The sequence below is a fragment of the Moschus berezovskii genome, chromosome Y (assembly GCF_049115385.1).
Source record: "Moschus berezovskii isolate FMDL1 chromosome Y, NW_MosBer_1.0, whole genome shotgun sequence".
In the NCBI taxonomy this organism is placed as follows: Eukaryota; Metazoa; Chordata; class Mammalia; order Artiodactyla; family Moschidae; genus Moschus; species Moschus berezovskii.
The window spans coordinates 41,162,504-41,175,089 of record NC_142489.1 but is presented as its reverse complement, the minus strand read 5'-3'; positions in this window follow the sequence as shown (position 1 = coordinate 41,175,089).

The following is a 12,586-nucleotide window of genomic DNA, read 5'->3' as shown; positions in this document are numbered from 1 at the left end:
TAATTAATTTATTTTTTATTAGAGGCAAATTATTTTACAATATTATATTGGTTGGTTTTGCCATACATTGACATGAATTCGCCCCGGGTTTACATAAGTTCCCCCTCCTGAATCCTCCTTCCACCTCCCTCCTCCCTTTATCCTCCCTCTGGGTCATCCCCGCATGCCCGCCCCGAGCATCCTATAACATGCCTTGACCCTGAACTAGTGATTCATTTCACATATGACAACATACGTGTTTCAATGACATTCTCCCAAATCATCCCACCTTCACCCTCTCCCACAGAGTCCCAAAGACTGATCTATATACCTGTGTCTCTTTTGCTGTCTCGTATACAGGGTTATCATTTGCATCTTTCTAAATTCCATATATATGCGTTAGTATGCTGTATTGGTGTTTTTATTTCTGGCTTACTTCACTCTGTATAATAGGCTCCAGTTTCATCCACCTCATTAGAACTGATTCAAATGTATTCTTTTTAATGGCTGAATAATACTCCATTGTGTATCTGTACCAAAGCTTTCTTATCCATTCGTCTGCAGATGGACATCTAGGTTGCTTCCATGTCCTTGCTATTATAAACAGTGCTGCAATGAACATTGGAGTACATGTGTCTCTTTCAATTCTGGTTTCCTCAGTGTGTATGCCCAGGAGTGCGATTGCTGGATCATATGGCAGTTCTATTTCCAGTTTTTTGAGGAATCTCCACACTGTTCTCCTTAGTGGCTGTACTAGTTTGCATTCCCACCAACAGTGTATGACGGTTCCTTTCTCTCCACATCCTCTCCAGCATTTATTGCTTGCAGACTTTTGGATAGCAGCCATTCTGACAGGTGTGAAATGGTATCTCATTGTGGTTTTGATTTGCGTCTCTCTGGTTATGAGGGATATTGAGCATTTTTTCATGTGTTTGTTAGCGATCTGTATGTCTTCTTTGGAGAAATGTCTGTTTAGTTCTTTGGCCCATTTTTTGATTGGGTCATTTATTTTTCTGGAATTGAGCTGCAGGAGCTGCTTGTATATTTTGGAGATTAATCCTTTATCAGTTGCTTCATTTGCTATTATTGTCTCCCATTCTGAAGGCTGTCTTTTCACCTTACTTATAGTTTCCTTTGCTGTGCAGAAGCTTTTGATTTTAATTAGGTCCCATTTGTTTATTTTTGCTTTTATTTCCAATATTCTGGGAGGTGGGTCATGGAGGATCCTGCTGTGATTTATGTCGGAGAGTGATTTGCCTACGTTCTCCTCTAGGAGTTTTATAGTTTCTGGTCTTATATTTAGCTCTCTAATCCATTTTGAGTTTATTTTTGTGTATGGTGTTAGGAAGTGTTCTAGTTTCATTCTTTTACAAGTGGCTGACCAGTTTTCCCAGCACCACTTGTTAAAGAGACTGTCTTTTCTCCATTTTATATTCTTGCCTCCTTTGTCAAAGATGAGGTGTCCATAGGTGCGTGGATTTATCTCTGGGCTTTCTATTTTGTTCCATTTATCTATATTTCTGTCTTTATGCCAGTACCATACTGTCTTGATGACTGTGGCTTTGTAGTACAGCCTGAAGTCCGGCAGGTTAATTCCCCCAGTTCCATTCTTCTTCCTCAAGATTGCTTTGGCTATTCGAGGTTCTTTGTATTTCCATACAAATTGTGAGATTATTTGTTCTAGTTCTGTGAAAAAGATCATTGGTAGCTTGATAGGGATTGCATTGAATGTATAAATTACTTTGGGTAATATACTCATTTTTACAATATTTATTCTTCCAATCCACGAACACGGTATATTTCTCCATCTATTAGTGTCCTCTTTGATTGCTTTCAATAGTGTTTTATAGTTTTCTATGAACAAGTCTTTTGTTTCCTTAGGTAGATATATTCCTAAGTATTTAATTCTTTTCGTTGCAACAGTGAATGGAATAGTTTCCTTAATTTCTCTTTCTATTTTCTCATTATTAGTGTATAGGAATGCAAGGGATTTCTGTGTGTTGATTTTATATCCTGCAACGTTACTGTAATCATTGATTAGCTCTAGTAGTTTTCTGGTAGAGTCTCTAGCGTTTTCTGTGTAGAGGATCATGTCATCAGTGAACAGTGAAAGTTTTACTTCTTCTTTTCCAATTTGTATTCCTTTTATGTCTTTTTCTGCTCTGATTGCTGTGGCCAAAACTTCCAGAACTATGTTGAATAGTAGTGGTGAGAGTGGGCACCCTTGTCTTGTTCCTGACTTTAGGGGAAATGCTTTCAGCTTTTCACCATTGAGGATAATGTTTGCGGTGGGTTTGTCATATATAGCTCTTATTATGTTGAGGTATGTCCCTTCTATTCCCACTTTCTGGAGAGTTTTTATCATAAATGGATGTTGAATTTTGTCAAAGGCTTTCTCTGCATCTATTGAGATAATCATATGATTTTTATTTTTCAGTTTGTTAATGTGGTGTATTACGTTGATTGATTTGCGGATATTGAAGAATCCTTGCATTCCTGGGATAAAGCCCACTTGGTCATGATGTATGATCTTCTTAATATGTTGTTGGATTCTGATTGCTAGAATTTTGTTAAGGATTTTTGCATCTATGTTCATCAGTGATATTGGCCTGTAGTTTTCTTTTTTTGTGGGGTCTTTACCAGGTTTTGGGATTAGGGTGATGGTGGCCTCATAGAATGAGTTTGGAAGTTTCCCTTCCTCAGCTATTTTCTGGAAGAGTTTGAGTAGAATAGGTGTTAGCTTTTCTCTAAATTTTTGGTAGAATTCAGCTGTGAAGCCGTCTGGACCTGGGCTTTTGTTTGCTGGAAGATTCCTGATTACAGCCTCTAGTTCCGTGCTTGTGATGGGTCTGTTCAGATTTTCTATTTCTTCCTGGTTCAGTTTTGGAAAGTTGTAATTTTCTAGGAATTTGTCCATTTCTTCCAGGTTATTCATTTTATTGCCATATAATTGCTAATAGTATTCTCTAATAATCCTTTGTATTTCTGTGTTGTCAGTTGTGATCTCTCCATTTTCATTTCTAATTTTATTGATTTGGTTCTTCTCCTTTTGTTTCTTGATAAGTCTGGCTAGCAGTTTGTCAATTTTATTTACCTTCTCAAAGAACCAGCTTTTGGCTTTGTTGATTTTTGCTATGGTCTCTTTTGTTTCTTTTGCATTTATCTCTGCTCTAATTTTTACAATTTTTTTCCTTCTACTGACCCTGGGGTTCTTCATTTCATCCTTTTCTAGTTGCTTTAGATGTAGAGTTAGGTTATTAGTTGACTTTTTTCTTGTTTCTTGAGTTGTGCCTGTGTTGCTATGAACTTCCCCCTTAGCACTGCTTTTACAGTGTCCCAGAGGTTTTGGGTTGTTATGTTTTCATTTTCATTCATTTCTATGCATATTTTGATTTCTCTTTTGATTTCTTCTATGATTTGTTCATTATTCAGCAGCGTGTTGTTCAGCCTTCATATGTTGGCATTTTTAATAGTTTTTCTCTTGTAATTGAGATCTAATCTTACTGCACTGTGGTCAGAAAAGATGCATGGAATGATTTCAACTTTTTTGAATTTTCCAAGGCTAGATTTATCGCCCAGGATGTGATCTATCCTGGAAAAGGTTCCGTGTGCGCTTGAGAAAAAGGTGAAATTCATTGTTTTGAGGTGAAATGTCCTGTAGATATCTATTAGGTCTAACTGGTCTATTGTATCATTTAAAGTTTGTGTTTCCTTGTTAATTTTCTGTTTAGTTGATGTATCCATAGATGTAAGTGGGGTATGAAAATCTCCCACTATTATTGCATTATTGTAAATTTCCCCTTTCATACTTGTTAGTAATTGTCTTACATATTGCGGTGCTCCTATGTTGGGTGCATAAATATTTATAATTTTTATATCTTCATCTTGGATTGATCCTTTGATCATTATGTAGTTTCCCTTTTTGTCTCTTTTCACAGCCTTTGTTTTATAGTCTATTTTATCTGATATGAGTATTGCTACTCCTGCTTTCTTTTGGTCTCTATTTGCGTGGAATATCTTTTTCCAGCCCTTCACTTTCAGTCTGTGTGTGTTCCTCGTTTTGAGGTGGGTCTCTTGTAGACAACATATATGGGGGTCTTGTTTTTGTATCCATTCAGCCAGCCTTTGTCTTTTGGTTGGGGCATTCAATCCATTTACGTTTAAGGTAATTATTGATAAGTACGATCCTGTAGCCATTTTCTTTATTGCTTTGGGTTCGAGTTTATACACACTTTCTGTGTTTCCTGTCTAGAAAAGATCCTTTAGCATTTGTTGGAGAGCTGGTTTGGTAATTCTGAATTCTCTCAGCTTTTGCTTGTCTGTAAAGCTTTTGATTTCGCCTTCATATTTGAATGAGATCCTTGCTGGGTACAGTAGTCTGGGCTGTAGGTTATTTTCTTTCATCACTTTAAGTATGTCTTGCCATTCCCTCCTGGCCTGAAGAGTTTCTGTTGAAAGATCGGCTGTTATCCTATGGGAATCCCCTTGTGTGTTATTTGCTGTTTTTCCCTTGCTGCTTTTAATATTTGTTCTTTGTGTTTGATCTTTGTTAATTTAATTAATATGTGTCTTGGAGTATTTAGCCTTGGGTTTATCCTGTTGGGGACTCTCTGGGTTTCTTGGGCTTGGGTGATTATTTCTTTCCCTATTTTAGGGAAGTTTTCAACTATTATCTCCTCAAGTATTCTTTCATGGTCTTTCTTTTTGTCTTCTTCTTCTGGGATTCCTATGATTCGAATGTTGGAGTGTTTAACATTGTCCCAGAGGTCTCTAATATTGTTCTCATTTCTTTTAATTTGTTTTTCTTTTTTCCTCTCTGTTTCATTTATTTCTACAATTCTATCTTCTAACTCGCTTATCCTGTCTTCTGCCTCTGTTATTCTACTGTTTGTCCCTTCCAGAGTGTTTCTGATCTCATCTATTGCATTATTCATTGTATATTGACTCTTTTTTATTTCCTCTAAGTCCTTATTAAACCTTTCTTCCATCTTCTCAATCTTTTTCTCCTGGTTATTTATCTGTAACTCCATTTTGCTTTCAAGATTTTGAATCATTTTCACCATCAAAATTCGAAATTCTTTATCAGGTAGATTCCCTATATCTTCCTCTTTTGTTTGTGTTGATGGGAATTTATCTTGTTCCCTTACTTGCTGGGTATTTCTCTGCCTCTTCATCTTGCTTATAATGCTTTGCTTGGGGTGGCCTTTTCCTCTTCTGGCCGTTTGTGGAGTTCTCTTTATTATGTAGTTTCCTCGTTGTGTGTGGGGTTGGACAGGTGACTTGTCAAGGTTCCCTGGTTACGGAAGCTTGTGTCGGTGTTCTGGTGGGTGGAGCTGGATTTGTTCTCTCTGAAGTGCAATGAAGTGTCCAGTAATGAGTTATGAGATGTCAGTGGGTTTGGAGTGACTTTGGGCAGCCTGTATATTGAAGCTCAGGGTTAGTTTCCTGTGTTACTGGAGAATTTGCGTGGTATGTCTTGCTCTGGAACTTGTTGACCCTTGGGTGGTGCTTGGTTTTAGTGTAGGTATGGAGACGTATGATGAGCTCCTATCGATTAATGTTCGCTGGAGTCAGGAGTTCTCTGGTGTTCTCAGGATTCGGGCTTAAGCCTCTTGCCTCTGGTTTTTGGTCTTATTTTTGGAGTAGCCTCTAGATGTCTCTATCTGTCATTTCCAAGGTGGTTCCCTCTGTTTTAGCTTCTGTTTGCTGGTCTCTTCAGTGTCTAATTTCCTCCCTGATACTAAGGGGTGGGTACACACTTTTTAAGGCTCAGTTGTTCAGTCCTGTTCTGGGAAGGGAGGAACGCAGGAGACGAATATCTCTGGCGTCTGTGGGGAGTGCTCGCAGTGTCTCAGCCACACTGGGCTTGCCCCCGCCCACAGCACGTATGCTGTCCCAGTCTACACTGCACAGGCTCTAGGTTGCTCTGCCGGGAACTGTCCAAGGCCGGTGCCGGGTTGTAGGCACTTCCCAGGTCTGAGCAGCTCAAGTTCAGGTTCTCAGGTACTCCACAAAGGCGCAGACTTGGTTGGGCCTGCGTTTTGTGCCTTCCCTGGTCCAAGCAGTTCAGGGGACCAGGTGTTTGGCGAGCGCTGTCTCTGCGACTTATCGCCTCCCCAGTCCCTGCTACTCATTTTTCTGGGTGTACAACCGGCGCACCTTCTCAGGGGGATATCGACCGGCCCGAGACCAAGAAGTCCTGATTAGCAACAAGCCTGTCTGCAGTTTGTATCAGATGCCTTTCTGGGGCCACGGTTGCCCGCTCCAGCTCTGACTGTGCTCCCTGCCTGTCTCGGCGGGGGATGGGGGATGGGCCAGCCGCAGCCGGCTCGCTCTGCTCAGTCCTTTATTCTGTGAGCGGGGCTGGCCGAGTTTTACGTTAGAGCTTTCCGCCTTTTCGTGGGGAAGCTATCCCACAGTCTGCTTTGCTCTCCCCAGTTCTCTCAAATTGTTCTTGCGGCATTCAAGCCCAGTCCTCTCTCTAAGCAGTTCAGCCAGCTCCTCCCTGCCCAGCCCCCGCTTGCTAATGGTGTATGCAGGCGTCTGCGCTGCTTCTCCGCTGGGATTTACCATTTGGCGGGTAGTCTGTGGGTTTTAAAAAAATCTTAAAAGAAAAAAGAGGGCTATGTGGCCCTCTGAGCTTCCAAGGCTTGCCACAGATTCGCCAGTGAGAGTGTTTCCTGGTGTTTGGAAAGTTCTCTCTTTTTAAAGCCTCCCTTCAGGGGACGGAGCTCCGTCCTTACTTCTTTTGTCTCGCTTTTTTTCTTTTATGTTTTTTCCTACCTCCTTTCGAAGACAATGGGCTGCTTTTCTGGGTGCCTGACGTCCTCTGCCAGCATTCAGTAGTTGTTTTGAGGACTTTACTCTGCGTTCAAATGTTCTTTTGATGAATTTGTGGAGGAGAGAGTGGTCTTGCCGTCCTATTTCTCTGCCATCTTGTTCCTCCCTTGAACTATTGCTTTTAAAATAAATAAGTAAAGGATATTTAAAAGAACAAAACCAACAGAATAATGTAAAGTAATTAGCCTCCAATTTAAGTAAATAAACAAAAATAAAAGAGCCCACAGATTCCCATTCATCCATAACATATAGGTAAAACACGTTGTGTGACAAATACAGTGAACATTTTAAAGAAGCAATGCAATAGAATTAAATACAACAAATTTAAAACACTAGAATGTATAAAATGCACTAGACAGAGTTGATTTTTGATGGTTCTGTTCCACCTGTTTTAAGGTAATTTTCTTGGGGAACAAACGTTCATACGTTCAGTTCAGTTCAGTTCAGTCGCTCAGTCGTGTCCGACTCTCCGCGACCCCATGAATCACAGCACGCCAGGCCTCCCTGTCCAACACCAACTCCCGGAGTTCACTCAAACTCATGTCCACAGAGTCGGTGATGCCATCCAGCCATCTCATTCTCGGTCGTCCCCTTCTCCTCCCGCCCCCAACCTTTCCCAGCATCAGAGTCTTTTCCAGTGAGTCAACTCGTCGCATGAGGTGGCCAAAGTATTGGAGTTTCAGCTTTAGCATCAGTCCCTCCAATGAACATCCAGGATTGATCTCCTCTAGAATGGACTGGTTGGATCTCCTTGCAGTATAAGGGAGTCTCAAGAGTCTTCTCCAACACCACAGTTCAAAAGCATTGATTCTTCGGCGGTCAGCCTTCTTCACAGTCCAACTCTCACATCCATACATGACCACGGGAAAAACCATTGCCCTGACTAGACGGACCTTGGTTGGCAAAGTAATGTCTCTGCTTTTTAATATACTATCAAGGTTAGGCATGCACTTATACATTAAAATATAATGTATGCTCACTTTTATTTTTATTGCTCTTTTCTTAATAAATGTGTTATGAATTTGGATACACTTTTCTGGGATTTGCTTTGCATTTGCCATTAAGGTGTACACATTTAGAGTTCTACTTTCGACTTCCAGTTAACATGAGATACATTAAGAATAATGATGCTTAAAAAAAGTTAATATACCTTTAAAACTTAAAATTTTTTTGGAGTATACTTGCTTTACATTATTTGGTTAGTTTGTCCCCTAAAGCAAAATTAGGGAATGCTGCAGTCCTTTGGGTCATAAACATTAGCAAACAAGATAGTGACTAAACAACAACCACACATCTATCTCCATGTTTTTGACTTCTTTCTAAATCTGGTCACCACAGTGCATTAAGTAGACTTCCCTGTGCTGTACATATAGATCAAAAGTATATATGTTTCTGTTGTACTCTTCCAGTTCCTACCACCACCAGGCATTTCATCCTTGATAACCGTATATTTCATCTCCATTACTGTGTACCTGTCTATGCTTCTCATAGAGAATCATATATTCCAGTTTTACCTACATCCCATATATTTGTGTTAATATGTGTTTTTTCTTTCCCTCTTTTTACTTAGCTTCATTGTATCTGACACTGTCTCTGTCCATCTACATCTAAGCAATTTACCTGATTTCATTCCATCTTAAGACTCTGGCATGTATGCACCAACTCATTTTATCCATTCCTCTATAGATGGATATTTCTGTTGCCTCCGTGTTCTGCTATTGTTAATATTGCTGTCATCAATATTGAGGTTGTGCATCTTTTGGAAGTACGATTTTTCTCAGTTATATGGCAATTATTGGGATTTCTTGATCATATTGTAGCTTCATTCTTATTTTTAAAGGATCCCCTGTACTGTTCTCCATTTTAGTCTATCAATGTACATTCCTAGCAACAGTACAGTATTATTCGGTTTATTCTGCACCCTCTGCATCATTTGTTTTGTGTGGATTTTTTAATATATAATGTGTATTGAGACAATGTGAGTTGATACCCCCATTGAAGATTTAGTTTCCCTTTCTCTCACAGTTAGTGATGCTGAGCATATTTTCAAATATTATTGGACATCTGTATGTCTTCTTTGGAGAAGGAAATAACAATCCACTCCACTGTTCTTGCCTGGAGAATCCCAGGGACGGGGGAGTCTGGTGGGCTTCCGTCTGTGGGGTCGCACAGAGTTGGACACGACTGAAGCGACTTAGCAGCAGCAGCAGCAGTATGTCTTCTTAGGAGAAATGACTATTTCATCATCTATTAATTTATTCCAATTGGGTTGTTCTTTTTGCTGTAATTGAGGCACATGAGCTGCTTCTATATTTTGTACATTCCTCTGTTGTCATTATTTTCAGTTGCAATTTTTTTTCCCATAATGAGATTTCATTTCTGTCTTGCTTATGGGTTTGCTGTGCAAAATGTTTAAGTTTAATTAGGTCTCTTTATTTATTTCTGGTTTTATTTTCATTTCCCAAGGAGGTAGGTAAAAAAAAAAAAAAATCCTGCTGCATTTCGTGTCACAATGTATTCTACCTATGCTTTCCTCAAATATTATTGATTTACAGTTTCTGGCCTTATATATAGGTCTTTAATCCATTTCAAATTTGTCTTTCGTTATGGTGCCAAGGAGTGACTAAGTGTGATCCACTGGAGGAGGGAATGGCAAACCACCCCATTACACTTACTATGAGATCCCGATGAACTGTATAAAAAGGCAACAAGGTATGACATCAAAAGAAGAGTCTCCCAGGATGGTAGGTGCCTAATAGGCTACTTGGGAGGAGCAGAGGGTAATAACTAATATTTTCAGAAAGCAGTGACTGGTTGCCTCAAAGTGAAAATAAACCTCATTGTAGATGTGTTTGGTGATGAAAGTAAAAATGAATGCTGTAGAGAACAGTATTGAAGGGCAACCTTGAATGTTAGATCCATGAAACAATTTAAATTGAATGGGGTATAACAGGAGATAGCAACAGCCAACTCATTGGAAAAGACCCTGATTCTGGGAAAGATTGAAGGAATTAGGAGAAGGGGGAAACAAGGATGAGATGATTGCATCGCCTATGCAATGGATATGAACTCGGGCAAACTCCACGAGGTGGTGAGGGCAGGAAGGACTGGCATGCTGCAATTCATGGCATCCCAAAAAGCCAGACATGACTTGGTCAGTCACAGAAGAATAACCAGTTAGTGTCCTAACTGCATTCTTTTACTTTTAGCTGTCCAGATTTTCAAGCTTAACTTGTCAAATATATTATCTTCTTTCCATTGCATAATGTTTCCTCCTTTGTCATAGATTAGGTGATCATTTGGGCAAGAGATAATTTTAGGGTTTTCTATCTGCTCCATTGGCTTTAATCCTGATGTTGTGCCAACTGCATGACATATTGAGAAGCAGATTGTTTGTATAAACTGAAGTGAGGAAACCTGATTTCTCCAGCTCAGTTTTTCTTTCTCAAGTTTGCATGGTTATTCAAAGTCTTTGTATTTACATCAGGTTGTAAAGATTTTTTGTTCTATTTCTGTGAAAAACATCATTGGTAATTTAATTGGTATGACATTGAATCTGTAAACTCCTTTTTGTAGTGTAACCATTTTCACATATTGATTTTTCCAGTCCAAAGAACACTATATGTCTCACTCCATTTGTGTCATCTTTGATTTGTTTCATCCATAACTTATTATTTTCTGCACACAAGTCTTGTATCTGTTTAGGCAGGTTCATTCCCTGGAATTTTATTTTTCTTATTAAAATGGTGAATCAGATTGTTTCCTTAATTTTTGTTTTTGCTTTTCTGTTGTTATTTATAGGAATGCAGGAGATTTCTTCCTGTTTATTTTTATCCAAAACTTCCCTAAAGTCATTGACTATGTCTATTAATTTTCTGGTTCCATCGTAGGATTCTCTGGCATAGTAACTTATGTCAGCAAACAGTGACAGTTTTACTTCTTCTCTTCCAGTTTGCTGGTAGTAATTTTTCTCTTCTTCTTCACTGATTGCTGTAGCTAGGAGTTCCAAGATATGTTGAATAATAGTGGTGAGACCTTAGGCAACATGCTTTCATTTTTTACCGATGAGAAGCATGTAGCAGTGGGTTTATCCACACATGGCCTTTATTAAGTGGAAAAAGATCCTCTGTGTTCCCACTTCCTGTACAGCTTTTATCATAAATGAGTGTTTAATTTTGTCAAAGGTGGTTTTTGCAAATATATTTTAGATGTGTTCAAGAGCTCTCCTTGGAAAGGTTTATTACATTTCATTGTTCTTTTCTCCTCTGGCCACCTGATGCAAAGTGCTGTCTCATTAGAGAATGCTCTGATACTGGGGAAAATTGAAGGTAAAAAGAGAAGTGGGTAGCAGATGATGAGAGAGTTAGATAGCATCACCATCTCTATGGACTTGATTCTGAACAAATTCTGGGAGATAGAAGGTCAGACTGATGGGACACAGTCCATGTGGTGGCAAAGGGATGGGCATGAATAACTGACTGAACAACAATAGGAAAAAATTCTTTCCTGTTATTGACAGTAGTAGTTATTCGTGACTACTTCATTTTCTATCCCACGATACCCTATCTCTATCACAGTTGTACTAATTTCACCACGCCCCGTGCAAAGATTCAGCCACATTTGTTGTCATTCTATTCAGTTCAATCTCTCAGTCGTGTCCGACTCTTTGCGACCCCATGAATCACAGCATTCCAGGCCTCCCTGTCCATCACCAACTCCTGGAGTTCACTCAAACTTATGTCCATAGAGTCTGTGATGCCATCCAGTCATCTCATTGTCTGTCGGCCCCGTCTCCTCCCACCCCCAATCCCTGCTAGCATCAGACTCTTTTCCAGTGAGTCAACTCTTCGCATGAGGTGGCCAAAGTATTTCAGTTTCAGCTTTAGCATCAGTCCTTCCAATGAACACCCAGGATTGGTATCCTTTAGAATGGACTGGTTGGATCTCCTTGCAGTCCAAGGGACTCTCAAGAGGCTTCTCCAGCACCACAGTTCAAAAGCATCAATTCTTCGGCGATCAGCTTTCTTCACAGTCCAACTCTCACATCCATACATGATAACGAGAAAAACCATAGCCTTGACTAGACGGACCTTGGTTGGGAAAGTAATGTCTCTGCTTTTTAATATGCTATCTAGGTTGGTCATAACTTTCCTTCCAAGGGGTAAGCGTCTTTTAATTTCATGGCTGCAATCAGCATCTGCAGTGATTTTGGAGCCCAAAAAAATAAAGTCTGACACTGTTTCCACTGTTTCCCCATTGATTTTCCATGAAGTAATGGGAGCAGATGCCATGATCTTCGTTTTCTGAATGTTCAGCTTCAAACCAACTTTTTCACTCTCCTCTTTCACTTTCATCAAGAGGCCTTTGAGTTCCTCTTCATTTTCTGCCATAAGGGTGCTGTCATCTTCATATCTGAGGTTATTCATATTTCTCCCGGCAATCTTGATTCCAGCTTGTGCTTCTTCCAGCCCAGCGATCCTCTTGATGTACTCCGCATATAATTTAAATAAGCAGGGTGACAATATACAACCTTGACGAACACCTTTTCCTATTTGGAACCAGTCTGTTGTTCCATGTCCATTTCTAACTGTTGCTTCCTGACCTGCATACAGGTTTCTCAAGAGGCAGGTCAGGTGGTCTGGGATTCCCATCTCTTTCAGAATGTTCCACAGTTTATTGTGATCCATACAGTCAAAGGCTTTGGCATAGTCAATGAAGCAGAAATAGATGGTTTTCTGGAACTCTCTTGCTTTCTCCATGATCCAGC